Consider the following 26,215-nt stretch of genomic DNA (forward strand, 5'->3'; position numbering starts at 1 on the left):
CTGAGTTCCATGACCTCGTTTCTATTGCTGCCAATGGATCACGGAGTATCAATGTGTCCATATGGCAAAGGCCGGTGCTCTTGCATTAGTTGAATTTGACCTTTTAGATTTTTATCATTTTAATTCAGATTTGCATGATTAAATACGTGGCAGTTATTTTGAGACACAAAAACGATATTATTGAAACTAAACTGTTCCACGAAAAATTCACAAATGTTCATAACTTGGCAGGCAGATACTGTTGGTAGAAATAGGATAAATTGTGGACTAGGGTCTTTATTATTATAACACCCATTAACAAGCGTGTGAACACAGGAGGACCTGTGATAAAAAACTAACCGGCCTATTGAAATCAAATGCCCGTCCAACTACTTCGTTCTGGCGCCGGCCCTGGTACTGTATTGCATTGTACTGTACTCTACTGTGCTCTACTCACTGTACTGCACTTCAGTGGTACCCAAACTGTGGGGTGCGCCACCCAAAGAGGTCCATTTCAAAATTGGGTAGTGTATCATACGTTTTCCTCTCGTCAGTCATTGCATACCTTAGAGTGCTATTTATAACTTGTCAGAAATGTCCAGATCAAGTAGCCCATGTTAGATAACGTTTTAGATAAGGTTTGTTAGCCCATAGATTTTGTTGTAATGTTTAAGTCAGTCAAATATCACATGAATATACATTAGACATGGCAAAATGTATAGAGAAAATGTTCTCTTGCATCCCATTACAAAATGTGTAGAATTGCAGGGAATAAGCTTTAAACCTGCCAAATGTTCTCTGCACCAAGAAGAGGGGTGTGAACAGAGACATAGAAATAGACGTGGAACGTGATCGCAGGGGGGCGCGGGATGTTCCCCAATGCTGGAAAAGTCTGGGAACCCCTGCAGTACTGCACTATTTAAACATGTGAAACATATGTCAGATTTGGTCCAGTTAGGTCCATCTGTGGACATTAACATCAAGGCCAATGCTGGTGGACTGACCAAATTTCAACGTCCATGGATATCCCGTGTCGGTCGGTGCTCAGTGGGTGACGATGCTGGTTAAAGTAAATGGAAAGAGGGGGGGCTCATTGGGAGGTGTCAGTAAGAGCTGTGAGAGGTGATGTTAATTGGGGAGGGGGGGGGGGGGGGTAGAGAGAGAAAGAGAGAGAGAACGAGAGAGAGAAAGAGAGAGAGGTTATTCAGATTGACTGTTTTAACACTCTTGGTTTGATCGCCGGATGACAGAAAGACATAGAAACCAGTTATCAGCTGAACATAACAGTATGCCAGTTGAATGGATCACAGTAGCAGGTGACCCAACTGTTGTTTGTACAGATTTTTTGGTAATGGAATTACGAGTTTTAATCACTTAATAATTCATATATTAAACTGAAATCATAAAATCACTATAATTGATAGGTCTACCGTTAATTGTTACTTCTGTAAACTTTCATTATCCTCCCTCCTCTTGAGGGAGAGAAATTTAAAAAATATATTTAAAATATGTGGGTTTTTGGTAATGGCAAGGCACAAGGCAATATTTCTTAGGGTTTGATGTATTTCTGATACCTTTCAAGACTTTTTCTTGTAGATGTTTTCTAAGACTTTTCCATCTGTTTATGCAGAAATCAAAGCCTTTAATAACGCCACTTTTTTTGATGGAAAATGGTTGAAAAATGTATCTATGCCTCCATGTCCCCAAAACATAGACTCTTAGCCTTCATTTGATACCCAAATTGATATGCTCCTATTAACTTTACATGTTGATGCTTATGGGTCCTTTTTCAATGGAAATGCCCCATGGTCTGAGGGGCTTTGCATGTTCTAGTTATTCTATTTCTAAGTGTACAGCTGAACATGGTCAAGGTGACTATGCGTTAATCATAATCACTCCAGAAGGCACATAGCCATAGTCTCTAGGTTAAGGATCTGGCCTGTGTAAGAAAATAGCTTTGTCCCTGGTCTGTGTCTGCTGGTTAGACAAGCCCCAGCAGCAGTGTTGGTTGCTTCAGCAGAGATCAGATGATGTCTCACATGAAATGTTTGGTCTCGCTACAGTGTCCACAGCTCGAGTGTTTGTCCGGGTATTTTTGCGCCCGATACTGATCTATAAGCTAACACAGACAGCATAGAGATCAGTGATAGGGCATGATGAGAGATGTCAGACTTCCTGTGGGAAGGATAACGAATCACAGAGCACAATGGGTTGGTGTGGTGTATGTGGTTAGTGTGATTAGACCGAATGGCATGACCTCTATGATCAAACAAGCTAAAGGCTCCGTTCTATCAATGTTCAACAGGTTTTCACCTTCTCCTTCTTCATCCACTTGTGACAGTGTTCTAATCCAGGGAGGGGCAACTTTAACTGGGACGAGGGCCACAAAATTATTCTCGTCGTGAGGGGCCACATTTTAGACTGTAGCAAGACCAAACAAACCCACTCTCAAAAACACACACTGTCAATTATCCGGTACTGAAGCTACCCTAGAAACAAAAAGGTAGTCACCATCAACACAGAAGTAACGTTTTTGCCAACTTTTCACAAACAGGTGTTCAAAGTCAACCAACCTAATCACAGCTACACTCAGTTTTACAAAGAAAACTGGTTCAGATAAGGTAACACACAATGCGAGTTTCTTATAAATGTTGGACCACTATAAAGCAAATCTCCCTGTAGAATTGTAATGAATTATGATGAGGAGGACTGGTGGAAAACCATGTTGATTAGCCTCCAAGATTAAGTTTCTCCCCTAATGTCTTTCCAAGCAGTTATCCTTGACTGTATGGAGTCTTAACAGGAGTGTACAGGTCCCTATGGTCATTCCAGTCATCATCCTTCATAACAGAGTTGGACTCCCCTCTGTGGCAAACCTGACATCCATCCCTACATCTGGTCAACAAACTGCCTGGCCCCAACCCACACCATAATGAGTACATTTATTTTTTTCTTTCTTTTTTTCTTTCTTTCTTTTTTTCTTTCTGTGTGTATATGTGCCTGCATGCATACAAGGCTACAAGCGTGCCCTTCGGCTGCACTCTCTTTTTCATCGCCATTGTTTGGAGACTGCTGGCAAATTGGAGGATTCTCTTTAGGGATGTTTCATGGCTATCAAAGAGTGAGTCTGGAACCATCTGGAGGCCTGCTTCCCTACATGACTGGGATAATGAGGAAAGCTCTGGAGGGATTCTCAGATTCTGACTAGGGTAGTGTGGTGGTAGGGTAACTTACTGAAGCTAGCTCCCCCACTCCCCTGGAGGGCCACAGAGGGCAGAACACAAAGGATAAGTCATTCAGTATGGTTCATAAAAGCCAAGGACTCCTCTCCAGGAGAGAGTGCAGTCTCAAGTCTTCCATCTGAGCACATAATGAAAGAGAGCGATGTTTCCCCACTTAGAGACAGGAAGGAAGGAACTACGCCTCTGACAATGACTTCCTGCTCTCTGTAGACTGAGGAGTTGAGTGCAATTGCTTGAGTGGCAAATGATGCCAAGTCATGTAGCCCTTTCCTGCAGCCAATGACCAAAAGCAGCCCCTTTGCCTCATTAGTGGAATGTTATTAACAGTTTTCATAATTTGGTCATTAATAAAGACTTTTTTTTTTTAAACAGGTGAAAGTTCAATGTTTCTATGGCTAACAGTGTTGTTAAATTTCAGTCTTCTGTGATGTACAGTACCAGTCAAAAGTTAGGACACACCTACTCATTCAAGGGTTTTTCTTTATTTTTACTATTTTCTACTTAGCAGGACGCCCCCATTCTCATCGACGGGGCTGTAGTGGAGCGGGTCGAGAGTTTCAAGATCCGTGGTGTCCACATCAGCAACAAACTATCATGGTCCAAACACACCAAGACAGTCATGAAGAGGGAACCACAATGTCTATTCCCCCTCAGGAGACTTGGCATGGGTCCCCAGATCCTCAAAACGTTCTACAGCTGCACCATCGAGAGCATCCTGATCGGTTGCATCACCATCTGGTATGGCAACTGCTCCGCATCAGACCGTAAGGCACTACAGAGGGTAGAGTGTACGGCCCAGTACGTCACCAAGCTTCCTGCCATTCATGCGGTGTCAGAGGAAGACCCAAAAAATGGTCAAAGACTTCAGTCACCAAAGTCATAGACTGTTCTCTCTGCTACCGCACGGCAAGCGGTACCGGGGGGCCAAGTCTAGGCTCCTTAACAGCTTCTACTTCCAAGCCATAAGACTGCTGAACAATTAATCAAATGGCCACCCAGGCTATTTACATTCACATAAAACTAGAAGTGTCATTTTATATCTAAATATGGTACAGGTCTCATCTTTTCTTTTATGTGTGTGAGGTGTATACTTTTGTTTAAAAGTAGATGTGTTTAAGACTGCCAAGAAGCACTCAGTGTGACCCTGTTTTAGCCCTTAAAAGGTTCTGAGTGCCAATAAAAATGTTAAAAAACATTTCAAAATCACTACAATATTCTGCACTGTGCTCGTCTGGGTAATCTCAAATAAACATTTTAATCTGCGGACCAAATTCCTTAATCCCTTCCTGTAGCTACAGTATATACTAGGATTGACTGCGTTTTCCTAAGTCGTTAAATTCGACGTGGTCACCATACAAAACCCCCGTAATGATTTCCTTTCCTCTCAATGTAAATGGCATTGCTAACCACTGAGGCCTAACGGACACAAAGGTCCCCCCTGAAAGCCCAGTGCCACTCAAGACACAGGGGGAGACACCTCACAGCATGAGGTCACGGGCTCCATAAGAGCTAACGTAATGACACCTTCACACGCGGTGACACCCACAGTGAGACACAGGCAGACAGACACACACAGAGTCCCTATTCTTTGCGTTAAGGCCGCTAATTGCCACCAGTTTGTTGGGGGGGGGGGGGGGGGGGGGGGGGGTGAATACTGAGGAGGACATGGCAGCAGCTGTTGTGATGAGCATCCGCTCTAAGGTAAAGAGAGGAAGAAGAGAGAAAGAAGAGCGAGAAAGGTCTCATGCTGTGCCGTCTCTATGCTTCCAACCAATTCACTGTGTCTGAGCCTGGGCCTATTTCCCAGAACCCCCACCCCCTCTTGTAGAAGGGATCCAGCCTTTGTCAAATTAACATTGAAAGTTGACCTAGATTTTTTTTGTTTTAAATAGCTAACCCTGCGCTTTTCCTAACCTCAACCTAATTCTCCTAACCTACTACGTTCATTCTCCCATTCTGCTGCGTAAGTTTTCCTAACGTGCTATGAAAAGTAAAATCTGATATTAATTAGACAAAAGCTGGATCCCTTCCAGCCATGACCTCTTTAAAACGGGATTGGACAATACTGCTTCCTGTCTGAGAACACCATCTCCCCTCGTCTCCCTCCATCATTGGGTCACCAGCCGCAATAACAACGATTAGAATGATCCCGGCACGTTGACTTTAATTAAGGGCACCAAAAAAGGCACCTTGTTTTTTGGAGTGTTTCTGAAATGGCACCAAATCCCCTTTATGGTGGACTTTGTTTGGCTAGAGCCTTATGAGGGATAATAGGGTAAAGGGTGCCATTTCAAAGGTTCAGCCCAAAAGTAGTGCCCTATATAGGGTGCCATTTCAGATACAATCTGTTAGGCTTGGAGACCATGGAGATGCAGTGTGTAAACTCACCTTTGATGGGGACAGCAGCATCAGTGACAACCGCATGGGTAGGGATGACATGAGGAGAATGAAGAGAAAAGAAAAGAGAACATTAGCCACAGGCTCAACATAAACTCATTTTACACATTGACTACAAAACAGAGAAGAGGGTATTTCAGACAGCAATACTTCAGCTTGAGTGTAACCTTGGGGCAACGAGACATTTCACATGCTTTTATTTCATGTTGTGTCTCACATCTCACACACAATACATCACGTTGATAACAGTGAGATATCGCTACTGGTGCAGAAACCCCACACATCTGAGAAGGAGCGATAAATCAATCCAGATTATTTTCATCACTCATGAAAGTTTCCTAAAATTGGATGGCCATGATGGATTTATGATACAGAACTTACTGGAGGCGTTGGAAACCAACCTGAGCTCCAGCACCCAATCACGTGGGCATGAAGTCAAAAAAGAGGCTTCTGGGTAGTGCTGTCATCCGGCACAGAGCATCTAAGGTCACTGCAGACATTCTCTCTCTCTCTCTCTCTCTCTCTCTCTCTAAGGAATGAACATTCTCTAAAAGGCCCCTGAGCAGACCAGTATAAATAATTGTGTTCCTCCCTTACTCTCTCTCTATCCATCTTCCCACTGTGTTGGGCCTTTTTGGCTCAGTGTGTACGACACACGAGATGAAAAAAAAACACAAAAAACAAAATGGTACATTGAAAATGGGAAGAGGTAGGAATCCATCTTGCGCCACCAAGGGAGCCGACCTTTGCCATAGCGGGAGGCCGCCACCCATACCTCACCGACATGCTCTGAACACATTGCTCTATTGGCTGTAAAATAGACACAGTGGCCTCTTTATAAAAGGATTACGGGGAGAAAGAAAGACGGCGGGAGAGAGCTCCGTCTCTGCCAGAACTCTTAGCCTCAGGGGGAGGAACCATTAGCGGCACAATACAACACATACAATGAGTGTACAAAACATTAGGAACACCTGCTCTTTCCATGACAGACTGACCAGGTGAAAGCTATAATCCCTTATTTATGTCACTTCTCAAATCCACTTCAAATCAGTGTAGTGGAGACAGGTTAAAGGAGGATTTCTAAGGCTTGAGACAATTGAAACATGGATTGTATACATGTGCTGTTCAGAGGGCAAGACAAAACACTGAACAGGGTATGGTAGTAGGTGCCAGGAGTGTGTCAAGAACTGCAACGCTGCTGGGTTTTTCGCACAAAACAGTTTCCCCATGTGTATCAAGAATGGACCACCACGCAAACGACATCCAGCCAACTTGACAGAACTGTGGGAAGCATTGGAGTCGACATGGGCCAGCATCCATGTGGAATGTTTTCGACACCTTGTACAGTCCCTGCCCCGATGAACTGTTCTTAATGTTTTAAACATTCCGTGTATACATCATGTAGTCTGCCATGGTAAGGAGGAGTCCAACCTAAACCAGCGTGTCTGTCTGTGTGTTTTGGATCCATGGGACAGTGTCTGCGTTTCTGCTCATCTGAGCACTTTGTGACACCGCAAATGGAAAAGCACAAAGTAAGATAAGTCCAATATGGCTGCCGGGTGCCATGCGACAGGGCAGGGCCAATGTGCTCAGGAGGAGGAGCTGCTTTCAGGTGGGGTTTGAGAAGATTAGTCGACCTACAGACACATACGGTACACACTCAGACAGACAAAAAGGGCTTAACATTAACTCAAACAAACGGGGCTCAATGTTAATTTTTTTCAGCCACTTGTCTTTCGGAAAAGTAGGATGGGATTTTTTTTCAAAAGCTCACGTCACCCAAAAAATGGTCTGTAAGACAATGGGCAAAAATGTAAATTGGGTTGTATGATGCAAGGAACCACTTCATAAAATCAAATGTATTATCATTAATAGTCCTATTACCATAAAGAGAATCAGACAAAATACAACACTGCCCCTTTAAAGTACTCCTGGAGGAAAGTTGCACAACCTTTATAGCCTATAAATTACTACAACATTACAATTATAACCAAAAACATTGCCTTTATAAAAATAATTTCCTCATTCAATGAATCAGGGATCAAATGGCTAAAGTAGGCAACTTCAAAGCAAGATACGCACACGCACACACACACACACACACACACACACACACACAGTGTTCGTGAGAGTCTCATCTTTCCATAGAGGGGTCAAACCGTCAGGACTCTACAGATGATTTTGTGAGAAGACCGATTTTGGGGATGTCTCATGGTCTGACAAACACCCCTCTAGGTCTGTCACCTTTCACTGCAGATGGGAAGCGTGACATCGGCGGATGTGATGGATTGAGACGCATCCAATAAAAAGAAACAGATCTCTAGCTTAAACTGACCGATTTGTATGGGGATTTTTGTATTATGCTAATTTACACGGGGGTACAAACATCAACTCTATTGGGTTAAGGCTGTCCTGGAGGAAGGTTGCCCAACCTTTAATAGCCTATAGATTATAGCAACATTACAATTACAAACAAAAACTTTGTGTCTTTAAGAAATAATTTCCTCATTCAATGAATCAGGGATCAAATGGCTAAAGTACACATCTTCAAAGGAAGGTACATACAACTGACACCTACAAAACCAGACCAGCCGTCCTATTCAGACTCCTACTGAGCAGGAATGGTAAAAGGAAAACAGCTGAATCTGGCCTAATACACTATTGAGTCTCTATAGAGTGGTGAGGAAGAGGAGTCTAACGTGTCCGGAAGCAAATTCAGCATACATTTTATGTATTGAGGGTTCACTCAAATGTCATTTGAAGCTTTGTTTTACTAATGACAGTTACAGCTGATTTCAGGATTGCATATCGATTTGCTCTACTTAAATACAAGTCATCTGATTTATTTGTTTCAGTCTCTGAATTGTTTAATCAAACTTTACGCTGCCAGCTCCTGATATCAGGGCATAAAAACTACAATCTGTCTCCTGAATTAGCCTAGTGGGCATGTGCGTCCAGCTGGTGCACATGCGCACTAGGCCCAAGCTCGTTTCCCCCGGTTTCCCTAGAACTATGATGGTTTTCATCCTCATTGCCAAACTTAAAAAACACTGCACCCTCAACTTCAAAACTTCTTTGCTAGGTTATACAATCACGGAACTAAGAAATGTGAAAGAAACGTACATTTTGTATTGTTTTGTTGAATAGTCATGATAGTCATGACTCTTTGACATGTCTGTCATAAGATGACTGTGGTGAAGGATATCGTTGCTTCTTAAGGCAGATCGAAGTCCAGTTTTGAGATCCACCGGCAAATTGGCGTAGGGTTAGCTGGGCATTTCTGACTGGTCTTGGAACTGTGACTATGGGCAGCCTCTCCCCGCTTGGCTCAATGGGATATGTAGTGATTTTGCAAGCCAGATACAGTGGCTTGCGAAAGCATTCACCCCCTTTTGCATTTTTCCAATTTTGTTGCCTTACAACCTGGAATTAAAATTGATTTTTGGGGGGTTTGTATCATTTGATTTACACAACATGCCTACCACTTCGAAGATGCAAAATAGTTTTTATTGTGAAACAAACAAGAAATAAGACAAAAAAACGGAAAACTTGAGCGTGCTTAACTATTCACCCCCCCAAAGTTAATAGTTTATAGAGCTGCAAGTCTCTTGGGGTATGTCTCTATAAGCTTGGCACATCTAAACACTGGGATTTTTGCCCATTCTTCTAGGCAAAACTGCTCCAGCTCCTTCAAGTTGGATGGGTTCTGCTGGTGTACAGCAATCTTTAAATCATACCACATATTCTCAATTGGATTGAGGTCTGGGCTTTGATTTGGCCATTCCAAGACATTTAAATGTTTCCCCTTAAACCACTCAAGTGTTTCTTCAGCAGTATGCTGTATGCTCTGTCCCAGTCTCAAATCTCTGGAAGACTGAAACAGGTTTCCCTCAAGAATTTCCCTGTATTTAGAGCCATCCATCATTCCTTCAATTCTGACCAGTTTCCCAGTCCCTGCAGAATGAAAAACATCCCCACAGCATGATGCTGCCACCACCATGCTTCACTGTGGGGATGGTTCCCCAAGGGTGATGAGAGGTGTTGGGTTTGCGCCAGACATAGTGTTTTCCTTGACGGACAAAAAGCTACATTTTAGTCTCATCTGACCAGAGTACCTTCATCCATACATTTGGGGAGTCTCCCACATTCCTTTTGGCGAACACCAAACGTGTTTGCTTATTTATTTCTTTAAGCAATGGCTTTTTTTCTGGCCACTCTTCTGTAAAGCCCAGCTCTGTGGCGTGTACGGCTTAAAGTAGTCCTATGGACAGATACTTCAATCTCTGCTGTGGCGCTTTGCAGCTCCTTCAGAGTTATCTTTGGTCTCTTTGTTGCTTCTCTGATTAATGCCCTCCTTGCCTGGTCCATGATTTTTGGTGGGCAGCCCTCTCTTGGCAGGTTTGTTGTGGTGCCATATTCTTTCCATTTTTTAATAATGAATTTAATGGTGATCCCTGGGATGTTCAAAGTTTCTGATCTTTTTTTATAACCCAACCTTGATCTGTGTTCTCCACAACTCTGTCCCTGACCTGTTTGGAGAGCTCCTTGGTTTTCATTGTGCCGCTTTCTTGGTGGTGCCCCTTGCTTAGTGGTGTTGCAGACTCTGGGGCCTTTCAGAACAGGTGCATATATACTGAGATCATGTGACAGATCATGTGACACTTAAATAAAATCCACCTGTGTGCAATCTAACTAATTATGTGACTTCTGAAGGTAATTGGTTGCACCAGATCTTATTTAGGGGCTTCATAGCAATGACCACAATGCATATGCACACACCACTTTTCTGTTTGTAATTTTTTAGATTTTTTTAAAAACACGTTTTTTTTTCATTTCACTTCACCAATTTGGACATTTTTGTGTATGTCCATTACATGAAATTCAAATAAAAATCTATTTAAATTACAGGTTGTAATGCAACAAAATAGGAAAAACACCATGGGGGATGAATACTTTTGCAAGGCACTGTTTGTACACAGTCTTGTACCCTTAACCTTTTTTCAACTGACCATCGTATCTGTTAATTAACTCTGATTTAATTAATATAATGAATATTAATATAATCTAGGAATGACAAGACTTAATTGAGATGGAAGGTCCTACCTTGAGAAAATAGCAACTCTACAGATCGCAATGACTACAATAAATGACTAAATTGCTTCCGGACAACAAGGGTCCGCGGACGACCTCCTCATTCTATAGGCCATTTTCTAACCACAATTCACTCCCACTGCAATGCAGCCTAGTAACCAGGAGGGGCTCTATACAGACACAGTGGCCCAGGGGCTGTATGTACTGATCTAGGATCAGGCCGCCCCCCTATCCATGAAAACGTATTCATTGTGATCAACAACAACAAAAAAACAGATCCTAAATCAGGCCTCCTACTCTGAGACGCTTGATACGGCCCCAGCTTCCTAACCTAACATGGACGGAGAGAAAAAATAATTTGGGTCCCACATCCCTGCATTTATCTTTAACGATCTTCAAATGAAGATGGCTAATAAATCTTGCATGCCTGGAGCTACATTAAGTGCAAAGGAATACACCCACAGTAGCATTATCTCCAGTCCCCTCTCCCCCAGAACCCCAGCCCTGTATCAGTGGCACAAAGAGAAGCTCTCCTTTACCACATCAATGGAAAGACCTGCCCGCTTCCTTAGATAGACCATGATTTAATGTTGAGTAGACACTCTCAGACGACAGGGGGTTGGAAAACAGTTGTCGTTGCCTAATTCTTATAAGCCAGGGATGGTTTACCTTTTGATAAAATAAAGGTTAAAGCTAAACTAAAAATACCTCTCCCAAACCACATCTTGAAAGGTCAAATTGGCAAAGGATAAAGTAATATGGTAGATTGTAGTGCTGAGAAAAAAAGATACCATCCTGATCCACACCATGTCTAATTTGCAGCCCCCTGGCCCTCCTCTCGCGTTTAGAGTGCAGTCTCACCTCTCTCTCCATCTGGCTAAACCCAGACCCTTAGGGCCAGCTGTGTGTGCATGCAAAAATTGTGTGTCCCATGTGGCTCAGTTGGTAGAGCATGGCACTTGCAATGCCAGGGTTGTGGGTTTGATACCCATGGGGGACCAGTACACAAAAGTATGACCAAATGTAAGCTGTAAATTGCTCTGGATTACAGTGTCTGCTAAATGATTGTAAATGTGGGGTGGTGGTATAATAGCCCCCTCTAGGTCTGAAACAGAGCTCATGCCTCTGGGTAAGTATCGACAGGCAGTGAGGCGCCATGTCCGGAAGGCTTTTAACACATTGCATTGTTTGTTTCCATTATCTTTTTAATCAGTGGGTATTGATCCATTTTTCTAGGCAGCTCCTTGGGCTTAGTTTACACTTGAAATGAGGGATACCTAGAAATCTCCTTTAAGCAGAGTGATACAAGAGAGAGAACACACAGGACCTTTAAGACCATAGCTGCAGGCCTACGGGTCAGTAATGGCCAAATTAAATGTGGGTTTATGGGGGGAGGGGGCTCTTCTTCCATCTTTTAATTCAGTATGAAGGGAATAGGTTCTGTGATCAGAAAAAAATATGCAAAGTGAAAAATACAGAAAGTACTAATGACTACATTTTACAAAAGAGAAAATGTAACAGTCTGCTTTTTTTTGTGCATGTAATTGCACAAGCCTACCTTAGAGAGCAGCATGTGCAGTATGTATGTGTGGATGTCAGAGAGGAAGAGGAGGAGAGATGGATTGGGGGTAGGGCACATGGAGACACCCAGCTCATCCATCCCTTCTCTGTCTCCATCTGGCTCTTGTCCTGACTACATCTTGTAGCAACATGGTTCCCAAGGCAACCAGAGAGGATGGGGTTCATCCTTTCTCCAACATGATACCCTTCACAGGGAGACGGTCACTGTTCAGTCAGTGGTTACGGATTGCCAATGGGACAGTATTTTGTGACATTCATTCATTTTTACAAAACGTTGGCTTCATGGCAATTTGTCATAGATCTATTACAATTATGCGCTGAGATCATCTAATTTTGTATGTGCAGGAAGGTCCTCCCTTGATTCTCATTTCAGAAAGGAAACACCACGTACGTGTATGTTTAACCGTTTATTAGAAAGGAGTGCAATGCATAGTCTTAGTGTTAGGCTCTGCTCCTTCAGGGTAGCTCACTGCCAGAGCGAAAAGTCATATAAAGATGAGAAAATAACTACAGACAGTGAGCAAAATATGCTATACCAAATCCCCTGAAGGAAGAAACACAGAACCCAGACAGGTGGAGGCTGGGGTGGTGGGATATCAGAAAACAGTAAGCATAGCGAGTAACAGCTAGTTACAGCAGCAATGGCAATGGAAGCAAGAGAAAGCAGCGCATGCGTGCGCATGGCATTGAGGAAGCAGGTGTAAAACTGGTCAACTTAAATAGACAGCATGTAAGTACAGTGTGATTTCAAGTGGTGCAATATCCACTAATGCAATCAGCTGATGCCACTACACTTGGGTTTCCTTTCTGAACCGGCTTCGCTTTATTAGAATTCACACTCAGCAGCCCTTTCTCAAACACACGCAGGCAGGCACGGAAGCACGTATGCATGCACATAGGCACACAAGACATCTTCAGTCACAGAGCCCTATAAAATATCAGTCAACCCCATGATGTTTACCCTCAATATTCACAAACCCATTACTGGACCATTACTCTTCCTTGACAACAAAACAGTAACATCGATCTAATGGTGTCTGTCTGACCTGGATAAGCCTAGACTGGAGAGTCAAGACAGTGGGTGGATACATCCCAAATGGCACCCTATTCCCGGTATTCCAGGGCCGTGTGACCCTTGGTCAAAAGTAGTACACTAGGGCCTCCCGGGTGGCCCTCCCAGTGGTCTAGGGCACTGCATCGCAGTTTTGGGTTTGGCCGGTAGGGATATCCTTGTCTCATAGCGCACTAGCAACTCCTATGGCGGGCCGGGCGCAGTGCACGCTAACCAAGGTCGCCAGGTGCACGGTGTTTCCTCCGACACATTGGTGCGGCTGGCTTCCGTGTTGGATGCGCGCTGTGTTAAGAAGCAGTGCGGCTTGGTTGGGTTGTGTTTCGGCGGACGCATGGCTTTCGACCTTCGTCTCTCCCGAGCCCGTACGGGAGTTGAAGCGATGAGACAAGACGGATACCATGAAATTGGGGAGAAAACAGGGGTAAAATTCAACAACAACAAAAAGATATAAAAAATACATTAAAAAGTAGTACACTATAAAGAGAAAAGGGTACCATTTGGGAAGCAGTCAATCTTTTTGACTTGAGAGTATTTACACTTGAGGGAACGCAAAAGCAATATCAGAGGCGGTTGGCTTTAAAGTGTTAACCCCCTAAAGCCAAAACACTGTTCTAAGAGTCTATGGAATTGAGGCTATGGAGTTAGTGAGGGGCCAAAAGTGAGACGGTAACATGTTAGATGAATCTTAAAGATACCTTTAAAAAAGCCACTAAAGTGACCTAAACCTCCAGGCAATTCAGCCAATCCCTCTGGATATTAGAGCAATGGTAAATCACCAGCATTTCCCTGGATCACCAGCATTTTCTCTTTCCTTCCAGAAAGACATCTGGGACTGTAACATACTCTGTTCCACGGAATCATGGCTCGCTCCAGATATACTGTCCCCATACTTATGACCAGCAGGGTTTTCTGTACATTGCGCAGACAGGAATAAAGAACTCTCCGGGAAAAAGACGGAGGTGTATGTTTCATGGTTAATTACTCATGGTGTGATTGTGGTAATGTACAGGAACTCAAGTCCTTCTGTTCACCCGACATAGAATCCCTCACAATAAACACCGACGCATTACCTCCCGAGATAATTATCTTCGGTTATCGTCACAGCTGTGTATATTCCCCCTCATGCCGATACCAAGATGGCTCTAAAGGAACTACACTGGACTCTGTGCTAACTGGAAACCGCATATCCTGAGGCCGCATTTATTGTGGCTGGGGACTTTAAAAAAGCTAATCTAAGGGAAAAGCTGCCAAAGCTTTATTAACACGTCACCTGCTCCAATTGCGCTTCAAAAACTCTCAACCTTTGCTAATCTCCTTTCCTGGACAGCTACAAGGCCCCCCGCCCTCCCTTCGGCAAATCAGATCACGCCTCCATCCTGCTCCTGTCTTCCTACAGGAAGAAACTCAAACAGGAAGTACCCATGGTAATGACTGTTCAACGCTGGTCTGACCAATTGGAATCCATGCTTCAAGATTGTTTTGTCATGCGGACTGGGATATATTTTAGGTTGCCTCTGATAATAACATTGACTCAGTGACTGAGTTAATCAAGAAGTGTATAGGGGATGTTATTCCTACTGTGATGATTAAAACCTATCCAAACCAAAAACCTTGGAAAGATGGCAGCATTCACGCAATCCTGAAAGTGCAAACCACAGCATTTAACCACGGCAAGTTAACTGGGAATATGGTTGAGTACAAACAGTCCAGTTATGTCCTCCATAACGCAATCAAACAGGGAAAACGTAAGTACAGACAAAATGGAATTACAATTCAAAGGCTCAGACACGATACGTACAGTGCCTTTGGAAAGTTCTCAGACCCCTTGACTTTTTCCACATTTTGTTACATTATAGCCTTATTCTAAAATGTATTTAAAAAAATCCCTCATCAATCTTCACACAATACCCCATAATGACAAAGCAAAAACTGGTTTGTAGAAATGCTTGCTAATCTATAACAACAACAAAAAAGTCATATCACATTTACATAAGTATTCAGACCCTTTACTCAGTACTTTCTTGAAGAACCTTTGGCAGCGATTACAGCCTTGAGTCTACTTGGGTATGATGCTACAAGCTTGACACACCTGTATTTGGAGAGTTTCTCCCATTCTTCTCTGCAGATCCTCTCAAGCTCTGTCAGTTTGGATGGGGAGCATCGCTGCATAGCTATTTTCAGGTCTCTCCAGGGATGTTTGATCGGGTTCAAGTCCGGGCTCTGGCTGGGCCACTCAGGGACATTCAGAGACTTCGGAAAGTATTCACTTTTTCCACATTTTTTTAACGTTACAGCCTTATTCTAAAATGTATAAAATAAAAACATGTCTTCATCAATCTACACACGATACCCCATAATGACAAAGCAAAATCAGGTTTTTAGAATTTTTTGCAAATGTTATAAAAACAAAAAACAGAAATACCTTATTTACATCAGTACTCAAGCCCTTGGCTATGAGACATGCCATTGACTCGAGGCTGTAATCCCTGCCAAAGGCGCTTCAACAAAGTACTGAGTAAAGGGTCTGAATACTTATGTAAAATGTGATATTTCTGGGGGGGGTTTTATATAAATTTGCAACATTTCTAGAAAACAGTTTTTGCTTCGTCGTTATGGGGTATTGTATGTAGATTGCTGAGGGAATTTCTTTTTTTTAAAATACATTTTAGAATAAGGCTGTAACGTAACACAACATGGAAAAAGTCAAGGGGTCTGAATACTTTCCGAATGCACTGTAGACTATATATTCTATCCATATACTGTCCATATTGTCTATACATCCCATCACCTGTATACTGTATATATTTATTTATACTCCGGACCCCAACATTGCTTGTCTTAATATTTCTATATTTCTTAATTCCATTCTTTTCATTTTTAGATTTGTGTGTATTGTTGTGTATCCCATAGGGCGGAGCACAATTGGCCCAGCGTTACCCGGGTCAGGGTTTGGCCGGGGTAGGCCGTCATTGTCAATAGGAATGTATTTTTAACTGACTTGCCTAGTTAAATTAAGGTTAAATAAATAAATATTACTGCACTGTTGGAGTTAGGAACACAAGCGTTTCTCTACACCTGCAATAACATCTGCTAAATATGTGTATGCGACCAATACAACTTGATTTGATACGACAACCTCTCTGTGGGTGACTTCGATATTAGAGGTCGGCCGATTAATTAGGGACGATTTCAAGTTTTCATAACAATCTTAAATCGGTATTTTTGGGCGCCGATTTGCCGATTTTTTTATCATTATTTTTACACCTTTATTTAATCTTTATTTAACTAGGCAAGTCAGTTAAGAACACATTATTATTTTCAATGACGGCCTAGGAATGGTGGGTTAACTGCCTCGTTCAGGGGCAGAAAGACAGATTTTCACCTTGTCAGCTCGGGGGATCCAATCTTGCAACCTTACAGTTAACTAGTCCAATGCAATAATGACCTGCCTCTCTCTCCTTGCACTCCACAAGGAGAGACTGCCTGTTACGCAAATGCAGTAAACCAAGGGAAGTTGCTAGCTAGCATTAAACTTATCTTATATAAAACAATCAATCATAATCACTAGTTAACTACAAATGTTTGATGATATTACTAGATATTATCTAGCGTGTCCTGTGTTGCATATAATCTGACTGAGCATACAAGCATACAAGTATCTAAGTATCTGACTGAGCGGTGGTAGGCAGAAGCAGGCGTGTAAACATTCATTCAAACAGCACTTCTGTGTGTTTTGCCAGCAGCTCTTCATTGTGCGTCAAGCATTGTGCTGTTTATGACTTCAACTCCTGAGATGAGGCTGGTGTAACCGAAGTGAAATGGCTGGCTAGTTAGCACGCGCTAATAGCGTTTCAAACTTCACTTGCTCTGAGCCTTGGGGTGGTTGTTTCCCTTGCTCTGCACGGGTAACGCTGCTTCGATGTGGTGGCTGTTGTCGTTGTGTTCCTGGTTCGAGCCCAGGGAGGAGCGAGGAGAGGGACGGAAGCTATACTGTTATACTGGCAATGCTAAAGTGCCTATAAGAACATCCAATAGTCAAAGGTTAATGAAATACAAATGGTATAGAGGGAAATAGTCCTATAATAACTACAATCTAAAACTTCTTACCTGGGAATATTGAAGACTCATGTTAAAAGGAACCACCAGCTTTCATATGTTCTCATGTTCTGAGCAAGGAACTGAAACGTTAGCTTTCTTACATAGCACATATTGCACTTTTGCGTTCTTCTCCAACACTTTGTTTTTGCATTATTTAAACCAAATTGAACATGTTTCATTATCTACTTGAGGCTAAATTGATTTTATTGATGTATTATATTAAGTTAAAATAAGTGTTAATTCAGTATTGTTGTAATTGTCATTATTACAAATAAAAAAAAATAATCGGCCGATTAATCAGTATCGGCTTTTTTGGTCCTCCAATAATCGGTATCGGCGTTGAAAAATCATCATCGGTCGACCTCTATTCTATATTCATGCCTTATTAAGCCCAATACCCAACAAGCATATCGAGGAGGGGGGGTCAAAACAACCTTTAATATTTAACTTCACACAGTGCATTGAGTGCAATACAATAGACCCGCATCAGGAGATACTTTACGGCTAATTCAGGCTAACTGACATTTACTGGGGGAGTTATTTAGATGGTATCGGATTATTTTGTGCGTGTGTGTGTGTGTGTGTGTGTGTGTGTGTGTGTGTGTGTGAGCCCATCCAGGGAGAGATGGGCTCAGACACCTCCCTGCATGAGGGTGTCAGTTATCACAGAGGCTGCCATGCTCTGCTAATCTCTGGCCCTAAATAGTTTCTGAACCCCAGCCAGGATTCCCAAGCCAGGACTCCCAAGCCAGCTAGTGTTCCGGGAGACAGACGGGGAGACAAAGGTAGGCATTCACAGGGAAAGCTACTGACCCGTCAACCCTACTCCAACTGAGTGGGTGGGGAGAGAGGGGAGGGAGACTGAGGTTGAGTAGACTAGCCTCTATCCCACCACTACCACCAACCGGCAACCAGACACTGTTACACAAGAATCAGTGTCAGACACACAGATGCAGTACACCAATGGGCTATATCTCAACCATGGAGGTCGTGAACTGCCTTCATGGGGGTGGATAGACCAGAGCTAACAACATGTGGGGTTAACATGCATCCTCCCCAGAAATCACAAACCTGGAATTTCACCACTGTAAAGACCAACAGACACCATTGTCATTCTCTCATGATGAAATTGCGTGCTTTCCCCATGCTTTCTCCAGCACGGAAGGGATGCACGATGCAGTCAAGTGTGTTATCTGTGTGTGAATGGGAACAACTCTTGACAGCTGTGCAAAAGACAGTGGGCAGTTGATTTATTGCACATTGTATGAAATATCTGTTCAATTGTCTGGTAAAATAAAAGTGTAGCACGAAGCATCATATTACAACAATTCCTAGTTTCAGTACAGGTGTCTTCTTTACCCCAAATTCCAGTACTGCGAGTACAAAAGACAATTATTTTCCCTGGATGAGACCCAACACTTCCACATTAACATTTTAAATGCAGTAACAGCTTAAAATATGTGAACTGCTCCCTTCCAAAGTGTAGATGAAGTAGATTCCCCGAAGGGGAGACTGGTGAACGAATAACTGGGTCAGAAAACTACAGGAGTACTACTACAGTACGCCAACGCTCCTCAAATGTTCCTCTAACGACTTATCTGTTGAACATACGGCCTAATTCTCCTTGCTACAACGGTTACTCCGCTTTGATGTTTTAATTAAATGTAGATGGGAGGGGATGAAACCTGAAGAAGGCTGAGTCCACAGTATGGATGAGGAATTCCTTTCAGCTTTTTCAATCATCCCAGGGCCTACGAGTGTGATGACAGTGAGGAGTCTGAGCCCGAGCATGGATGGACAGAGTTAGAATAGAGGGTGGGATGGAGGGAAGGGGGGGGGGGGCTCCAGGGATTAGTTCTGCCAAATTAAGTGATGGCTCATTCACATGCTGAAGTAATTTTGTCTGTGTCAGTTCCTAATTCACAGCGTGCCGGTTGTGAGCCCCCCCACTAACCCCTCCACATCCCCCTACTACCCCCCATTTCCAACTGAATCCCCCTGCTCACCTCTCCACCACCCTGGCCTAGCCCAGTCCGGCCCCTTTCCACTCCACTAGCAGCCAGATATGCATAGTAGTGGGCTTGCACACACGCTCCTCTGTAGAACTTCACAGGTTGGAGTTCTGTCTCTGACAACCCCCTCCCCCCCCTAACGTTACCACCGCCAACTCAGAGCTTATGACCCCCCACAGCTCCCCCAAGCTGGTTCTAACCCAGCAGCCAGGAAGGCGTCTATGCCCCTGGCATGACCCCCCAATACCAATCTAGCCTGTTGTTGTTTTCTATACTCTACCTCCTGAGAGAAGGAGAAGCAGTGATTGAGGACCTTGGTCCGGAGTTTCTTACCCAAGGACCTGTAGGCCTTAGTCCACCAAGCTTTAATAGGGCCTCTAGTCTATTTACAGAACAATAAAAAGTCAGGCATGGGATCAAGCAGCTCATTGCTAAAATGAGGCAATTAAAACTGAGTTGAGGCTAAACGCTGACACCTGTAGAGTATGGCCTCAGCGAGAGAGAGAGAGAGAGAGAGAGACACAATTCAGTTCAGAAACAGTTTGAGTGTTGAAGCGAGGACAAACACCTCTGGTCCGTTCCTATAGCATAAACCGTTTCCCATCTAGGCCAAGAGACAGACCACATAAAATGTATTGGACCTGACAGCTTTGGGGACCTGCCGGTCTCCTTCAGCACTGGGTACGCGACACGGACAGGCAATCGTCCCCACAACACTATACACCCCTTTCTTCCCTTGCCCTTCCTTCTCCCCTCTGGTGGAGCGCTGGTTGTCGCTAACAGCTCTACCCCCATTCTTGTGTTCGCCAAGCTGCCAAACACAATGTCTCTTTTCAAAGGCGACGTCAGGATAAAAAAAAGGAGCGTTAATTGTCTTGACATGAAAAGGAAACCTCCCAGCACGGCTGTCCTATTTCCCCTGGCAATTAGAGGCCAGAAACCCAGCACTGTAGGAGCGAGCTACACCGTGAGGACCACATTTAGCTCCATGTGAGCGAGCTGCACCGTGAGAGCCACATGGAGCTCCACGTGAGCGAGCTGCGTCGTGAGGACAACATTCCCCTGTCACAAGTTCGATGCGTTTAGTGTAAACCATCATGCCATGTATCACAATCTATACAGATATATTCCTCTGCTCTAACAGTGGTTAGTGAAGGGGGGAAAAGTGGCATTTTTCAAAGCATTGCATCGCTCCTTCATATAAGTAGCATTGAGTGAGTGAGTGAGTGAGTGAGTGAGTGAGTGAGTGAGTGAGTGAGTGAGTGAGCTAGGGAGAACTACAGGTATCCCAGTGAGAACCACCGGGAAGAAATGGAGAGGGAGGGGGAGAACGGTAGAAGCAGGCAGAGATGCATGTGTGGATGAACAGAGTTGGGAAGAGAGGGAAGAGAGAGAGTGAAAGATGGGAAGAGAGAGAGTGAAAGATACATAGAGAAAAGGTCAGGAATGGGCATATACCAGATGCGGGGGAAAGGTAAAAAAAGGTCAAAGGTAAAGACGGACAAAGCTGGGGTCAAAGAGGTCATATCCTTGGAGGACATTTGCTAACCTTTTGAGACGAAACAGAACATCGGTGATGTCTAAAGGACGCATGTACCATCAAACAAACCAAAGAGTACACGGAGAGCAAAGCACTACAAACGGCAACAGAATCCAAACACTGTGTTAAACGCACCCACAAATATATGGCCCAGATGAGCAACCAGGATACACAAGTCACACCAAGGTCAACAGAAGTGTTGACCCTCTAGTTCTGAAGCTTTTCGGTGAGACTCAAGCATCTGAACACTGTGTCAAAGCTACACGGCCAATCTTACAACAGCCATTTTGCAATGAGGTATGCGACTTCATAATAGCTTTCTACCCTACTCTGGCTAACCTAAACACCTGCATGTAATTGGACAGAAACTCTCATGAACATTGAGTGTGTTTGACAGTGTTGAATTTTTGTTACTGTGCGGGAATTATCTTGGATTTGTGACGTAGTTCAAGAGAAGGGGTTTCTCTTGAACTGCGTCACAAATCCAATATTATTGCCTTCATTGAGTGGTTGGTTACTAACCAAGGGCATCACGTCCCCATGCATTGCCATTCAGTCTCTGTAACTAACAAAGCACCTTCTGTGTGCATTATCTAAAGCAACAGGTCTACACATGCGTGTGTACACACACAAACACAATTACAGGAAATTAGTGTTAAAACTGCTACATTTTCTCCTTGCTCAATGCATAATGTGTAGAATTGCCAAAAATGAGCAAAAAACATTTGCTAATTTTTCTCTCTGCCAACAAGAAAGGTGTGAAGAGTTTGTGTTCACATGGGTTGCGAGATGAGGGTTTGCTACTATGCTAATAAATTACAATATCCATCTGAACCTTTGTCACCTAGGAAATGTATGTGGACTATCCCAAATAGCACTGGAGTACCCCTGCTATTGGTCTACGACACATACAGTTGAAGTCAGAAGATTACATACACCTTAGACAAATACATTTAAACTCAGTTTTTCACAATTCCTGGCAAACATTTTGGGTAGCCTTCCACAAGCTTCCCACAATAAGTTGGGTGAATTTTGGCCCATTTCTCCAGACAGAGCTGGTGTAACTGAGTCAGGTTTGTTGGCCTCCTTGCTCGCACACGCTTTTTCAGTTCTGCCCAGAAATTGTCTATGGGATTAAGGTCAGGGCTTTGTGATGGCCACTCTCATACCTTGACTTTGTTGTCCTTAAGCCATTTTGCCAGAACTTTGGAAGTATGCTTGGGGTCATTGCATTTGGAAGACCCATTTGCAACCAAGCTTTAACTTCCTGACTGATGTCTTGAGATGTTGCTTCAATGTATCCACATAATTTCCCTCCATCACGATGCCATCTATTTTGTGAAGTGTACCAGACCCTCCTGCAGCAAAGCACCCCAAAACATGATGCTGCCACCCCCGTGCTTCACGGTTGGGATGGTGTTATTCGGCTTGTAAGACTCCCCCTTTAACCTCTAAACATAATGATGGTCATTATGGCCAAACAGTTCTATTTTTGTTTCATCAGATCAGAGGACATTTCTCCAAAAAGTACTATCTTTGTCCCCATGTGCAGTTGCAAACCATAGTCTGGCTTTTTTATGGCGGTTTTGGAGCAGTGGCTTCTTCCTTGCTGAGCGGCCTTTCAGGTTATGTCGATATAGGACTTGTTTAACTGTGGATATAGATACTTTTGTACCAGTTCCCTCCAGAATCTTCACAAGGTCCTTTGCTGTTGTTCTGAGATTGATTTGCACTTTTCTCACCAAAGTACGTTTATCTCTAGAAGACAGAACGCGTCTCCTTCCTGAGTAGTATAACAGCTGTGTGGTCCCATGGTGTTTATGCTTGTGTCCTATTGTTTGTACAGATGAATTTAGTACCTTCAGGCGTTTGGAAATCGCTCCCAAGGATGAACCAGACTTGTGGAGGTCTACAATTTTTTTTCTGAGGTCTTGGCGGATTTCTTTTGATTTTCCTATGATGTCAAGCAAAGAGGCACTGAGTTTGATGGTAGGCCTTGAAATACATCCACAGGTACACCTCCAATTGACCCAAATGATGTCAATTAGCCGATCAGAAGCTTCTAAAGCCATGACATCATTTTCTGGAATTTTCCAAGCTGTTTAAAGGCACAGTCAACTTAGTGTATGTAAACTTCTGACCCACTGAAATTGTGATACAGTCAATTATAAGTGTAATTATCTGTCCATAAACAATTGTTGGAAAAATTACTTGTGTCATGCTCAAAATAGATGTCCTAACCGACTTGCCAAAACTATAGTTTGTTTACAAGACATTTGTGGAGTGGTTGAAAAACGAGTTTTAATGACTCCAACCTAAGTGTGTGTAAACTTCTAACTTCAACTGTAAATGGCTCCTAGCCCACGTGAATAAGGCAAATTACTGTCGCTAACACTAAAACAAAATAACATAAAAATGAAATAGCAAGGTTTTTATCAAACTGAAACTGAATAAAAACTAGTAAATCAAGTCTGAAAACGAACTGAAGCTAATAGAATATCACTATACTATAATAACCTTCATATACACAGACAGAAACACACAGTTTCTGTGATTAGAGAGGAATAATTATCTCTAATTATTTCCTGTTGCACACAATTTTGCGCAGGTCATGCACACCGGGAATAAGTGCATTTCTGTTACATTCCCATGCATTAGCTTTGAGGGGAGGGGATAAGGGCGAAGGAGGAGTTTCTGCCCACACACCAATCCACTCAATCCATGCAAACACACATGCAAGCACACACACACTGAAATACAGCCCCCCCACTCACACACACACACACAAACTCACCATGCACAAAGAGGGAGTTTGTTCGTGAGATTAAACTTGGAGGGAATTGAGTGACAAAACCACCTATTATTGGCTCATTTGTATGTGCATCACAGCCTCCCTTTGTATTGAAATAAGATGTGTTGGGGCGTGCTCCACTGCCAGCTCAATGAGAGGGTGACAGCCCAACCCCCCTCCACTAGTCCTTCAATGAGCTCTCCATCCAATGCAGCTCTGCAAATAGCCCTGCTCACATTAGCATGGAGAAAAGGCCCTTTAGAGAAGTGGGCTACACACACAGCAATGTGTACGCATGCACGCACACTCAAATGTAGAGGGGGCTACACAAACACACACAAACTCACACTGGAGTAGTTACTCTGCAGCTGCAGCTGATGTTGTGGCAGACCCAAGGAAATTCAGAGGACTTTCTGCCTGTGGGAGTGTGGTTTCTTGAGTCGTACTCATTAGAGCTTGCAACAAAAAATGTTTCAAAAGTTTTTGCAACGGAAAATGAAAATGTGTGTTTCTTACTGGACAAGTCCAGGTAGTCCATCCCTGTTTCATTCCGTTTTCTTTCGTTCGGTGCTTAATGAACATGACTCTGGCCTGCAAATGTATTTATAATATAATTTTTTTAACCTATTTTTTCCCAATTTTGTCAAACCCAAATTGGTAGTTACAGTCCTGTCCCATCACTGCTACTCGCAGCACTGCTTCTTGACACAATGCACGCTTAACCTGGAAGCCAGGCACACCAATGTGTCAGAGGAAACACCGTACACCATACACCTGGCAACCGTGTCAGCGTGCATGTGCCCGGCCCGCCACTGGAGTCGCTAAAGCGAAGGGACAAGGACGTCGCGACCGGCCAAACCCTCCCCTAACCTTGACGACGCTGGGCCAATTGTGCGTCACTTCATGGGTCTCCCGGTCGCGGCCGGCTGCAACAAAGCCCGGTATCGAACCAGGATATGTAGTAATGCAAGATAGCACTGCGGTGCAGTGCCTTGGACCGCTGCGCCACTCGGGAGCAGCGGTCTGGCCTGCTAAATTTAGTCATGAGTTAATAAGAGTCAATGCTTTTAGAAATAACCACAGGATGGTTTTTCCAATACAAAACGCAGCAAAATATTTCTTATGTGTTGTGAAAAACGCATAATTCTGCATTAACTAGCAAGTTAAACTTAGGGGTCACGTTATCTAAGCAAGTGGCTGAATTAATAAGAAGACGGGGCACCATGTAGTGTTTCTGCCGTGTTTGAGAAGGCAAAGCCCTTTGGATGAGTTATCTTGATTTCCTTGCGTTTTTTTATCCTATACGTTCTCGGCCTGTCTGTTCCTCCCACTATTCTCTGAGCACAGCAGGCAGGCCCGTTGCCCTAGTGACCCCACACTGACACAGTGTGTGTTACGGTGCGTGAATGAGGACCCAAAAGCGAATTAACTTAAACAGAGCTTCTTTAATTACCAAACATAGGTAGGCTCAGACGGACCGGCAGATTCCGACAGGACAAGACAAGGTTACAGCAAACATGACGACAGTCTGGTTCAGGCATGAAACACAACAAACAAGAATCCGACAAGGACAGGAACAAAAACAGAGAGAGATATAGGGGACTAATCAGAGGGAAAAGGGGAACAGGTGGGAGAAGGGGTGACGAGGTAGTCAAGAGGAGACAAGGAACAGCTGGGGGAAAGCGGGGGAGAAAAGGTAACCTAACAACGACCAGCAGAGGGAGACAGGGTGAAGGGAAAGGACAGAGACAAGACACAACATGACAGTACATGACAGTACCCCCCCACTCACCGAGCGCCTCCTGGCGCACTCGAGGAGGAAACCTGGCGGCAACGGAGGAAATCCTCGATCAGCGCACGGTCCAGCACGTCCCAAGAGGGAACCCAACTCCTCTCCTCAGGACCGTACCCCTCCCAATCTACGAGGTACTGGTGACCACGGCCCCGAGGGCGCATGTCCAAAATTCTACGGACCCTGTAGATGGGTGCGCCCTCGACAAGGATGGGGGGGGGGGGGGGGGGAGACGAGCGGGGGCGCGAAGGACGGGCTTGATGCAGGAGACATGGAAGACCGGGTGGACGCGACGAAGGTATCGCGGAAGAAGAAGTCGAACTGCGACAGGATTAATGACCCGAGAAATACGGAACGGACCAATGAACCGCGGGGTCAACTTGCGAGAAGCCGTCTTAAGGGGAAGGTTCTGAGTGGAGAGCCAAACTCTCTGACCGCGACAATATCTAGGACTCTTAGTTCTACGCTTATTAGCAGCCCTCACAGTCTGCGTCCTATAACGGCAAAGTGCAGACCTGACCCTCTTCCAGGTGCGCTCGCAACGTTGGACAAAAGCCTGAGCGGAGGGGACGCTGGACTCGGCGAACTGAGATGAGAACAGCGGAGGCTGGTACCCGAGG

At 43.9% G+C, this 26,215-nt stretch overlaps 1 protein-coding gene and 1 non-coding gene across 2 annotated transcripts in view; one reads left to right on the plus strand and one right to left on the minus strand.

Moving 5' to 3' along the window:
• Nucleotides 1–26,215, minus strand: part of LOC110525690 (inactive tyrosine-protein kinase 7) — a 209,750-nt gene that overhangs the window by 125,592 nt on the left and 57,943 nt on the right. The gene's annotated exons all lie outside the window — the stretch shown is intronic.
• Nucleotides 11,636–11,709, plus strand: trnaa-ugc. The gene has a single exon. It is a non-coding gene; the product is annotated as a tRNA-Ala (tRNA).

The sequence above is a fragment of the Oncorhynchus mykiss genome, chromosome 1 (genome assembly GCF_013265735.2).
Source record: "Oncorhynchus mykiss isolate Arlee chromosome 1, USDA_OmykA_1.1, whole genome shotgun sequence".
Taxonomy (NCBI): Eukaryota; Metazoa; Chordata; class Actinopteri; order Salmoniformes; family Salmonidae; genus Oncorhynchus; species Oncorhynchus mykiss.